The sequence below is a fragment of the Tachypleus tridentatus genome, chromosome 2 (assembly GCF_004210375.1).
Source record: "Tachypleus tridentatus isolate NWPU-2018 chromosome 2, ASM421037v1, whole genome shotgun sequence".
NCBI lineage: Eukaryota > Metazoa > Arthropoda > Merostomata > Xiphosura > Limulidae > Tachypleus > Tachypleus tridentatus.
The window spans coordinates 46,118,880-46,131,743 of NC_134826.1; the positions used below are offsets into that span (position 1 = coordinate 46,118,880).

The following is a 12,864-nucleotide window of genomic DNA, read 5'->3' on the forward strand; positions in this document are numbered from 1 at the left end:
TAAAAGAGTAGCCCAAGAGTTGGCGGTGGGTGGTGATGACTAGCTGCCTTTCCTCCAGTCTTACATTGCTAAATTAGGGACAGCTACTGCAGATAGCCCTCGCGTACATTTGGCCGAAATTCAAAACAAACAAACAAGAGATTATCTGATATTTAAGGAAATAAGAGATAAATGTTAACTTCAGAGAGTTTATAAGATATATATATGGAAATAATCAATTGATGGTTGCTTATGTATCATCTGTTCTGCTGTTTCAGTTTTGTAGGAAAATAAAGATTTTTTTTTTAAGAGATCGGTATTTTCTATGTTATGGACACATTATAACGTACAGTCTGTTTTGAGCATCTAAATTAGATAGTTCACGCATCTGCAGAAAGTATCTTAGAAAATCTGAAATGGTTCTATAAAAATTGGTTTGGTTTGAAGGGAAGGCAGCTAGTCATCACCACTCACCCTCAACTCTTGGGCTACTATTTATAAGGCCGTTCGGCTGAAAGGGCGAGCATCTTTGGTGTGAAGGGGATTCGAACCCGTAACCCTCAGAATATGAATCGAGTGCCTTAACCACCTGCCCATTCCGGGCCCTATAAAAATTGCTACAGAAAAGTTTATTTTTCTTACAATGTAAATATTTAAATTTATAAAGCACAGTTACTTAGCACTTTTATATTGTTTACTAGACTTGGGATGTTTATCATGGTTTTATTGTTAATTACGGGATTTCTTGGTCTTGAAACGGATGCTTGTAGATGTGTATTTCGTGGAATGAAGGTATATAGCTTGCCTGTTTCTATATGCACGATGTGTATTGTATTCTACAAATATACGTTACTAAACATGTAGGCGAACGTACCGCACCTGTCTGCGAATATGCAACACTAGACATCGCGAATTGATACCCGTAGTGGGCAGAGTACAGATAACCTATAGTGTATATTTGTGCTTAACTACAAACAAACAAACGAAGTGTTGAGATTTAGTCGAGTATATAATTAACAACTGCTCAATAAATACATGATTATAAGATCCAATAATAGTGATAAAAAGAAATTTCATATGGTAAACCTAGAAGGAAATAAATTGTATTCTATGACAAAGCTACTAATACTTTTTCTGTCTTGGCATAGGTTTGAATAAATATTAGGCATTATTTGTAGTAGCTTTTTCCGAATTATTTTAGTACCAAAAATAATATTGTTATGTGTTACTAATGAGAACTATGATTACATTTCCATAACAAATAAAATAATTTAAATTTATAGAAGTTTTTCAACATTATTGGAATTATAACAAATAACATTTATCAAATGTCTTGAGAGACCTTTACGATTTCTATTGTTAGTTTTATAGAATGTCCAAAAGTTCTTAGAATATTTATAGAATATTCTCAGATATGATGTCTTTAGAAGCATTTAGAATAGTTACAGGAAAAGGCCAGCTTTCTTTAACCTACCTAGTAAGCATTTTTTGGTTTTCTAGAAATAATTCTATAAGGTTTTCTATAAGAAAAGTTGAGTGTTTTTCTATATAGAAAACCTGTAAAATGATTCTTTTTAAAGATAGTTTTATAAATGTTTCATTGGAAACAAATTCAAGCAAAGCCATATACCACCAATGACTAGAGAAAGGACAAGCTGTTAAGAGACTCTTCACCAACGCGGCTACTCCTAAAATAATACTGACTGTTACAGTTATAACACTCCTACAGCTAAAAGGGTCGTGGAACAGTTCACACACAAAAAAAAAAAAAAAATCGGCCGAAACGTTCACGAAAGATTGCGTCACATTCCACGTTAAAATAAGACAAAACATTTTTGGCGCAAAATGTGAAAGAATTCACCAAAGTATTAGAATAATGCCATTTCACCCTTACTTTCTTTTATTAATTAATTAATTAATTAACTTCCCCTTGAAAGTAATTTTCATTCTTCAGCATTTAGAGCTATAAAATTAACTGTAATAATAGGTGCATTTATACCTCTTTTTAAACTTTGGACTACACTGGAATCTCACCAAATGTTAATAGTTTTGTTGTTGTTTTCACTTAACGAAAATCTGAAATTCCTGCCCTTTCTAGAATACTTTCGACGAGTTACACATAACTCAAGGATAGGAAACTCACCCAACGATTTTGAAACATCTCGAGAGAACAGAGACCGTCAGTGACGTACGAACGTATTTTTACGGATCGTTTGAACACACTCGCCTCCAGCATCACACTGTTCAATACATCGAAAGTATGTAGGCTTAACGTCACGTTTCTCTCATTGTTTTCCCTTTGTGTTTGCATGTTATTATACTCTCGAGGAATACTGCGATACCAGTTAAGAAACCATTAAACATTGAAATTGTTATACGTTTAATCTACAACGCTCGTTCTCGAACCACGCGCAGCTTCAATCGTAATACTAAATACTCTAGGTTATTTGATAGACAAAAGCTGTACGAAAATAAACTATTTTCCTTTACAAACCTGTTCGTTGTAACAGTCACTATCTCGTCAAGGTTCGTTAAATCCGATGCTGGTACGAGATGTTTGAGACTCCAAGGCACAAGCGAATGGAGACAAGACTTAAATGCGTGCGGCACGAAACTCCACATCCACGCTAAAGCGCATCCTCGACATCTCCTATTTTACGGCTGTATAACCATTGTGCCGCACGCGCCGTTCGTTATCTATCGATTTGCAACGAGTTGCGTAAGTCTGTTCAACCCGATTTAACGTTCCAGGCACAACAATATCTACTTGTTTCAACGTGGAATATCTAAGACATTGTAAAACTGAACAGTTTCCTACCCGGTGTTTTACCTCCGGTTTAATCTAGAAGTTTTTAGAGGTTTTTTTTTTTCATCCAATTTTTTGATTGTTGTCATTGTTATCTTTTGTCCGTTTGAAGAGATTCTCAGTCAAAGATCCTCACGTGTCCTGACGTCACCTTTCTTTTTCTTAACGAAGGAGACAGAACATTACATGTCAAAGATGCAAGTCCTCAGTGCGTCTTGAAACATGTTTTTCTTTTTCTCGTATTTGAATTATGTACTCATCTGTTGCTGTAAAGACTTGAAAGTATTATTTGGTAATGACCAGCAGGTTCGCTTGTGGTTAATTGTGTCACTTAAAATCTATTAAACATTTACCATGTGAGTTACAGCTTTACATACGATCTCATAGCATTGAAAACTGAAAAGTAGTGTACACATACTGCTAATAAGCACGAACTATATTAGCAGCTCTGCAGAATAAGTCAATTAAATAACTTTTTTACTATGCCTATTTACTGGTTATAGAATATACAAATATTTTTCACGGCTCATTTTTTACAGTTTACAAAGTTCTGTAATTTAATTTTAAAATAAGTAAATATCTTCCACATTTTTCAGCGTCTACACTCTTCCACATAAAGCATCTCAAAATGTCACTTATAACGACATTATAGAGAGAAGGTGTGTGTGTGTTTTATAGCAAAACCACATTAGGGTATCTGTTGAGTCCACCGAGGGGAATAGAACCCATAATTTTAAGCGATGTAAATCCGTAGATTTACCGCTGTACCAGGGGGGGGGGACTCATAGAAAGAAAACCGAAATAGAAATTCGTTGTTTTGAATATAACCATTTTTACAATCTAATACAGCGCCTGCCTTTTAAAGTTCAAACCCTTTTGGTAATAACCATGACATCCTTTGGTGGACCAACAGTAAAGTTTAACGAATAACCGCGGTCAGATACGTGGTTTAATTTCCAGTGCGGCTTTTCTCTACAAACAAACTGAAAATCAATTTTTGTTTCAGACACTTATTTTTAACGTAAGAAACGGGACTGGTATGACCTTGAATTTAAAGGGGCCCGACATGGCCAGGTGGTTAAGGCGTTCGACTCGTAATCTGAGGGTCACGGGTTCGAATCCCCGTCGCACCAAACATGCTCGCCCTTTAAGCCGTGGGGGTGTTATAATGTGACGATCAATCCTACTATTCGTTGGTAAAAGAGTAGCCCAAAAGTAAGCGGTGAGTGGTGATGACTAGCCGCTTTTCCTCTAGTCTTACACTGCTAAATTAGGGACGGCTAAAGCAGATAGCCCTCGTGTAGCTTTGCGCGAAATTCAAAAAACAAAATAAACAATTCAAAGGTTTAAATTTTTATATTATCCGTAGAGAAATTAGAAGTTTTTTGGGCAAAAAATAGTTTTGTAAATTTAATCGAGAAATGTCGTAACTCCCATTTGGACTTTTCAAGTTGAAAACCCTTAGTATTCTGTTCTTATATTTAAAACTGTAATGTTACTCCATATTATAAAGTATTCATATTTATAAAAGGTTCACGATAATATAATACCAGAAGATTCTTTGTTTTTGTTTGTTTTTGAATTTCCCCTAAAGCTACACGAGGACTATCTGCGCTAACCGTCCCTAATTTAGAAGTGTACGACAAGAGGAAAAGCAGCTAGTCATCACCACCCATCGCCAACTCTTGGGCTACTCTTTTACCAACGAATAGTAGGATTGACCGTGACATTATAGCGTTATAACGAAAGAGCGAGCATATTTGGTGCGACCGCGATTCGAACCAGATACCTTAGGGTAGACAAATATCAATAGAAAAGCACAGAATTCATAGTATGGATCGAAACACATTTCAAACCAAATAAAGCCTTTTCTTTATGAGATAAGCAGAATCACCTTACAAATAGATAAATAAATGTTACCCTAAATAGACGTAATAACAACGTATGTACTATACAAAGCAGGGACTGATCGAGAGAGCTTCGCGCAATGACGAAAAATGTATTTCAATCAATCTGTTGTCAGTCGCTAATATTCGTGATTGGACTACACGCTCTATTTGTTGTAGTTCACTACTGACAATGCTTTTCGTACGATACGAAAATTCGTAATACAATGATATCTAACACTTGTATTATTTTTACATAATACATTTCCTCATAGATATACCACCATCTGGCGTTTCAAAGTAAATCATTTAGACCGAAATCTCAGAGTTTGTGTTGTTGGTTTTACGAATTCGCGAAATATATATAACTTGATTGAGCTTGAAGAGTTTGCCACTACCTCCACTAACTACGGATCAGGCCCCGCACGGCCAGATAGGTTAAGGCGTTCGACACGTAATCTGAGGGTCGCGGGTTCGAATCCCCGTCGCTCCAAACATGCTCGCCCTTTCAGCCTTGGGGGCGTTATAATGTTACGATCAATGCCACTATTCTGGTAAAAGAGTTGGCGGTGGGTAGTGATGACTAGCTGCCTTCCCTCTAGTCTTACACTGCTAAATTAGGGACGAGTAGCACAGATAGCTCTCGAGTAGCTTTGTGCGAAATTCAAAAAACAAACTAAAGATCACATTTTACTTAACATAATAGTCCGTGGATAGGCATCATAACACACATACACACGCTCGCATATTAGGATAATGTTGTAAGTCAGTCATTGTAATCGTTTCTAAAATTACTCTTAAATTATTTCGTAGATTATAAGCATAGTCTTCTGATAGACAGTGGGATTATTGACAAATTGTGTTTACTTACAAACCCTCTTCCCCCGATGGCACATCGGTATGTTTATGAACTCACACCGCTAAAACCCGAGTTTCGATACCAGTGATGAGCAGAACACAGTTGGCTTTCTGTATAGCTAGCTTTGTGCTTAATTCCTAACCAAACTACAGTGACTGAGCAATAAGGGCCTACTCTGCTAAAATCCGGGTTATGATATTCACGATGGGCAGAACCTGTGGCGTCGTTTTGTGATTAATAACAAACAAGTTCTCCCGAGTGGCTTAGATGTTGTTTGACTCTTAATGTTTATTGTGTAGACCACGAGAAAGTTGAAGTAAAGGAAAGCGATCGCTCATGATTTTCATGAATGTGTGAAATTTTACATAAGTTAATTAAAAACACTGAACAGAACGAGAAATAGATAATTCATCTGTCGAACGTTTATCACGCAGCCTTGAAACTTGTCTATTAGAATTGTATGGTGACACATTGAAGGACTGAAAACTTGTCAGTAATAAGTACTTTCCTGTTTGATTATTACCAGTTCCTGAAATAGTTTGTGGAAACGTTTGGTGGTGAGTGTGAATGGAATTTGTGTTAAAGGGAAAATAACTTTGTTAATAATAATATAGATGTCGTTGTTGATCAAAGCTTGGTAAAAGTAATAAAATCTGAAAAACTTGTCAATAACAAAGACTCCATTCTTTTATCGTCGTTCTCCGCTGGTACAGCGTCAAGTCTACAGATTTACAACGCTAAAATCAGAGGTTCGATTTTCCTCAGTGGACTCAGCAGATAGTCTGATGTGGCTTTGCTATAAAAACACACACTTTTATCGTGTACTGAATGAATATTGTCACACCTAAATACCTGTCAATAAGAGGATAGTGGTTGTTCTAATATATATGTTACTCTGTAAGATAATTTGCCGGTGATAAAAAAGTTGATGTTGTTTTTTAAGTGTACACTTAGAACACATTATAGAACACGAAAGATGCGGATAGGAAGGATGTTAAGTCTTTTGGTTTTAAAAGCACCATCTAGTGAGCAACGTGTAAACGATTTAAAACCGACTCATTGCATCATTTTGTTTCAGCATTAATAATAAAACCTTACAAAGAAAAACACCCAAATATTAGCTATAATTGGATTTAAATACTTCATACACCTGTAATCTGAAGGAGTTTTATCTATATTTTTTATGTATTTCCGTTAAAATTTATTATCTGACAAAGATGTAAATATTTAAGCAGTGTGGATAATAAATGGGGTGTTGTCATTTATTTCTTACTAATATGATGTATTTTCTTTCTAACCGCTTTTACACTTGCGTTATAGCTGGGCATGGCTGGGTTGTTAAGGCACTCGACTCGTAATCTGAGGGTTGTGGGTTCGAATCCCCGTCACACCAAATTTGCTCGCCCTTTCAGCCGTGGGGATATTATAATGTGACGATCATCCCACTATTCGTTGGTCAAAGAGTAGCCCAAGAGTAAGCGGTGTGTAGTGATGATTAGCTGCCTTCCCTCTAGTCTTGCGCTGGATGGCTAGCGCAGTTAGCCTTCGTGTAGGTTTGCGCGAAATTTAAAACACAAACAAACTCGGTCCTTGGAAATTACTGTCCTTCTAAATAATATAACTGGGTCTTTCGAACCAGCGACCCTCGGATTACGAGTCGAGTGCCTTAGCCACCTGGTCATGCCGGGCCTAGCAACTGTAACGTATCTGTATTTGACTTTTTAAATTTATTTACTTTCTAATATACCCCAGTGCCACAGTGGTATGTCTGCCGACTTATAATAGAAGAAACCGGGTTTCGATACTCGTGGTGGAAAGAACATAGATAGTATGTTTGTGTATTTTTCTTATAGCAAAGCCACATCGGACTATCTGTTGAGTCCACCGAGGGAAATCGAACCCCTGATTTTAGCACTGTAAATCCGGTGACTTACCTTTGTACTAGCGGGGGACAAAAGAGGCTGAGCTTCGTGCTAAGTACTAACGAACAGTACTTGCTGTTGCTTCCTGTAAAAGTTGCTTCAACTTATTGCTTTTATTTGGAATTTCCTCTTGTTGTTTCTCTGTGGTTTAGCACAAAGTTTCACGATTAGCTGTCCATGCTCTGTCCATCCGCGGATATCGAAACCAAGTTTTCTTGTTATGATCATTACACTTACTGCCGAGCCACAAGGTCATCTTCTTCTCTGTTATTTTTGTACATCTAAAATGACGCATTTGACTTTTTTTCTTTTTCTCTGTATAAATTTTCGTAACCTATTTAACCCATTCTGAATTGAGCATTACGTAGTGATTAGTGTGCTTGGATTATATCCGAAAGATCAAAGTTCGCGACCCTTTGCTGTACGAATGCATTACGTGCCACTTAGAAACAGAACATGATGTAACTTTAATTACCGGTACATTAAAATAAAATTTCGTGCAGATCTAACTATTAATATGGCAACGGAACCATTTGTAGCATTGTATACGGAAACAGGAAATTATGTAGTTCAATTACTAGCACGTGGAAACAGATTGTTTTCTAGCTTTATTTACCGGTACGTAGTCACAGGACATTTTGTGCTATCAATTATCGGTTTGTGGGAACAGGATATTTTGTATATTAATTATCGGTAAGTGAAGACAGAATATTTTGTATTATTAATTATTGTTATGTGGAGACAGAATATTTTGTATTATTAATTATCAGTAAGTGAAGACAGAATAATTTGTATTATTAATTATCAGTATGTGGAGACAAGATATTTTGTATTGTTAATTATCGGTATATGGAGACAAGATATTTTGTGTTATTAATTATTGTTATGTGGAGACAGAATAATTTGTATTATTAATTATCGGTAAGTGAAGACAGAATAATTTGTATTATTAATTATCGATATATGGAGACAAGATATTTTGTATTATTAATTTTCGGTATGTGGAGACAGGATATTTTGTATTATTAATTATCGCTATGTGGAGACAAGATATTTTGTACTATTAGTTATCGTTATATGGAGACAAGATATTTTGTATTGTTAATTACACTATGTAACACAAATTTTGTTCCTGGATAGTATGTGTTATTTCTTAATTGCTTATGTTGTAAAAGTACAGAAAATGGCCATTATCCCTTCAAACTTTGCTTTTGTGACCTGGACAATGAAGTTTAGAAATTAACCCATTTTTTAGGTAAAAACACACAAATTTGCACATTTTCATTTACATAAGGTCTGAATAAAATAACATATGAATCAAGATTTACATGTATCTATACTAAAATTATACAAAAATGAACAAAAATGTTCAGAAGTAAGTAGTTTTTCGAGATTTGCGACTGTAATGTAAATCACTTTCATGTATCAGCTTCCAAATATAGTCTCCCATCATGTTTTCATTATCCGCTTCTTGGTAGCGGCATTTAAAGTCCAGTATATCTCGGTGGAAGCGCTTGCCATGCTTCTCTGAGTGTGATCCCATGTTCTTCTTGAATTTATCAAGATGAGCGTCAAGGATATGGACTTTCAGGGACATCCTGCAACCCATTTTTTCAGTTCTTCACCAGAGCCTCAACCAGTTCCACATAATTTTCAGCCTTGTGATTGACCAATAAGCCACAAATCACTGCAGCAAAGCTGCTGCAAGCTTTTTTTTTCCTTCCTACTGAGCTTTTTTTGAAGTCTCCGATAACCTTCCAACCATACTCATCATACTTCTAGACTTCTAGCAAGTTATTGACACTGTTGTATCTTTCTTAAACTTTTGACCAGCTAGTATTTAGACTAATTTCATAGACTTCACATTTTCCCTATTAAATGCTAAAAATGTTTTTCATTTTTATTTTCCCTTTTCTTATTTTCATCTTTCAAAGCTCTACTGAAATAAGTGGTTGAGTCTAACAACGCAAAATGCGTATTTTTTATTTATGTTCATTGGCCTTAAGATTTTGGTCAGCACTGTATATTACTATGGAAAGTTCTTGAAAATTCTTCTAAGTTCGAGAAAATTCTCTATCAGCTACTCAGCACTGAATCTACCTGGAATGTTCTGGAAAAATGGGTAAATTTGAAAATGTCATTACCCAGGTCACAAAAGCAAAGTTTGAAGAGAAAAATAGTTGTTTTCCATGTACTTTAGGCATAAGAAATTGGGAAATGACACTTTCTGCCCAGGAACAAGAAAAAGTAGAAATTTTGTTACATAGTTTTATTGGTACATGGAAGCAAGACATTTTGTATTCTTAATTATTGGTACATAGAAACAGGATATTTTGTATTATTAATTATCGGTACGTAGAAACAGAACGTTTGAAGCTTTAAACATTGACACGTAGTGGTAACAAATTGTTAAAATTTAATCGCTTTACTTGTAAACAAAATTAAGTGTAGAATTAACTTCATTAAAACAAAACTTCATGTACCTTTCTAAGAAATCTAAAAGTTGAGGGTTCGAATCTTCCTCACACTAAAGATGCGCGCCCTTTCTACCTTATAATATGACAGTCACTTACACTTCTCGTTGGTGGAAAAGTAGACCACGAATTAACGATAGGCAGTGTTAAGTAGCTGTCTTCTCTCTAGTCTATCACTGTTAAAGTAGGGAAAATTAACGCAGATAGCTTTCGAGTAACTTTGTGTAAAAGTCAAAAATAAACAAAACTACTGACGCAAATAAACATAATATTTAGTTGCTGTATATAAAAACGGGATGTTTTAAGCTTTGACTAGTAATAGGAGGAAACTAAATTCTGTGTAGCTTTAACTTTCTTTTTGTAGAAACAGAACACTTTCTGTAGTTTTAACATAAATAACAGCATGTTTAATACTTTCCACTATGATATAGGACCAGCTTATCTCTCTTTGATTAACTTGTGATCGGGGCTACTAATGAAGAGTAGAATTTTCCGAGACAAGCATTATAAAATAACATACGTTGAACAAAGTATACATTGAACTGGACCTCCTTTTTGTTTTGTTTTGTTATGAATTTCGCGCAAAGCTACACAAGGGCTATCTGCGCTAACCATCCCTAATTTATCAGCGTAAGACTAGAGACAAGGCAGCTAGTCATCATCACCTACCGCCAACTCTTGGGCTACTCTTTCACAAACGAATAATGGGATTGGCCGTAACATTATAACGCCCTCACGGCTGAAAGGGCAAACATGTTTGGTGTGACGGGGCTGGACCTTCCTTGAACTTAGACTTCGATATTAAACAATTTTCGAACTACTGAATTTATTTATTAGTTTTAACTACCAGTGCATGGAAATAGCTGAAACCAGACATCGTGTCGCTTTGACTTCTGGGACACAACTAAAAAAAAGTAATAAAGAACACAAAACAGTGAGTAATAAACAATAACAATGAGACTTGATAGAGAGAACAGTGAGAAATAAGTGTATTTTTAAATGAATCACATTCCATGGAGCCAGTGGATGATTTTGGAGGTTGATTTTCATCGATTGCAACTTACTTAATTAAAATATTTATTGAGATCTTTTAGAAATTGACTTCAGTATTTTGAATATAAAGTTAATGTTATAAACTTGACAATAAACTGGTTTCTGTTTTGTTTTTGTTTTCAAATCCTGCAACTTAATCAGTATTTTCAGTGTTAACTTCACTACTTCTTACTACACCATCAGCTTCATTGCTGTATTCTTTTTTACTTACTGACAACATACTGTTTCTAGATGTAAATAAAATTATACTTTAAAGTACAGTTGGAAATTCATGTTCAAAAACTTTAATTTGCGACTTACAACTTGAGATCGTTGCTGGTTATACAATAAAAAATTTTGGGTAGATTTCCTTGAAAAAATACTCTTATAATAAGAAGTTCCAATAAAAGACAAGATCGTGGTTGTTGTGACTGGAAAGTTGTATCTTTCGACTTTTTATTTTATTTGTTTGTTTGTTTTGGAATTTCGCACAAAGCTACTCGAGGGCTATCTGTGCTAGCCGTCCCTAATTTAGCAGTGTAAGACTAGAGGGAAGGCAGCTAGGCATCACCACCCATCGCCAACTCTTGGGCTACTCTTTTACCAACGAATAGTGGGATTGATCGTGACATTATAACGCCCCCACGGCTGGGAGGGCGAGCATGTTTGGCGCGACGCGGATGCGAACCCGCGACCCTCAGATTACGAGTCGCACGCCTTAACGCGCTTGGCCATGCCGGGCCGTTTATTTTATTTAATAACTATGTTTTGGGAATTTTTTAATTTGTAGTTTTAATGTTAAACGAAGCAAAATTTAGAAAAAAATAAAAATACACAAGAATGCGCCGTTAGAAAGCTTTTGGAGAGATGACAGTGTGGAAGAATTTATTCAGAGTCTAACTCTTAGTGCTTGTACTTTATAAGAGTGCAGCGTTTTCATTCATAGAACTATGAAGACTTCCCTCGTTATTGACAAATTTGTTTGTTTATTTTTTAAATTTCGCGCAAAGCTACAAGAGATCTATCTGTGCTAGCCGTCCCTAATTTTGCAGTGTAAGACTAGAGGGAAGGCGTGCGTGTGTGTGTGTGTTTTTCGTATAGCAAAGCCACAAAGGGCTATCTGCTCAGCCCACCGAGGGGAATCGAACCCCTGATTTTAGCGTTGTAAATCCGGAGACATACCGCTGTACTAGCGGGGGGCAGAGGGAAGGCAGCTAGTCATCACCACCCACTGCCAACTCTTGGACTACTCTTTTACCAACGAATACTGGGATTGACCGTCATATTACAGCGGTCCCACGGCTGATAGGGCGAACATGTTTAGGGTGACGGGAATTCGAACCTGCGACCCTCAAATTACGAACTGAGCGCCTTAACTACCTGGCCATGCCGGGCCACAGTAACAAAAGTTTTAATGAGATTCTGAACGCATAGCAGTGTTGAGGTATAGCTTCTAATCAATATTGTACTTGAGTCACGTCAAATATAACCTGTGACTACGTCACGTTAACCTCTCAGAGCTGCATAATATTTACCTCGATGTTATGCTAAATCTACACAAACGTTAAAAGGAATAACAATAATTATTATTGAGACAGGTAATTGTTAATAAATTATCATAATGGATGGATGTCTTTATTCAGTTAATATAATTTCTATAAACCTATCGACGGGCAGTTATGTGATTCTGCAATGAGTCTGTTTCTAAACCTAAGAAACAAATTCTGAATAACCGTTATTTTTTTTGAAATTCACAAAAATCTGTTCTTCAACTATTATCAGTTGTAAAATTTAGTTTTATAACGAGTTTGTTCTCTGCTTTTAATGACATATCTTGTTCTTATACTTTTCATAACAAAACTATTTAGCTTCGCAACGACTTTCCTCTCAAGCTTTTCTCAACAAT

The 12,864-nt window shown here is 35.9% G+C and overlaps 1 protein-coding gene across 1 annotated transcript in view; it reads right to left on the bottom strand.

Moving 5' to 3' along the window:
• The window catches only part of LOC143242626 (whirlin-like), a 128,433-nt gene extending 125,738 nt beyond the window's left edge, over positions 1-2,695 (bottom strand). Inside the window, exon 1 of the mRNA XM_076486105.1 lies at positions 2,474-2,695. The gene's annotated coding sequence lies outside the window, so the exon portion shown is untranslated. The remainder of the gene's footprint in view (positions 1-2,473) is intronic.
• Positions 2,696-12,864: the final 10,169 nt, after the last annotated feature.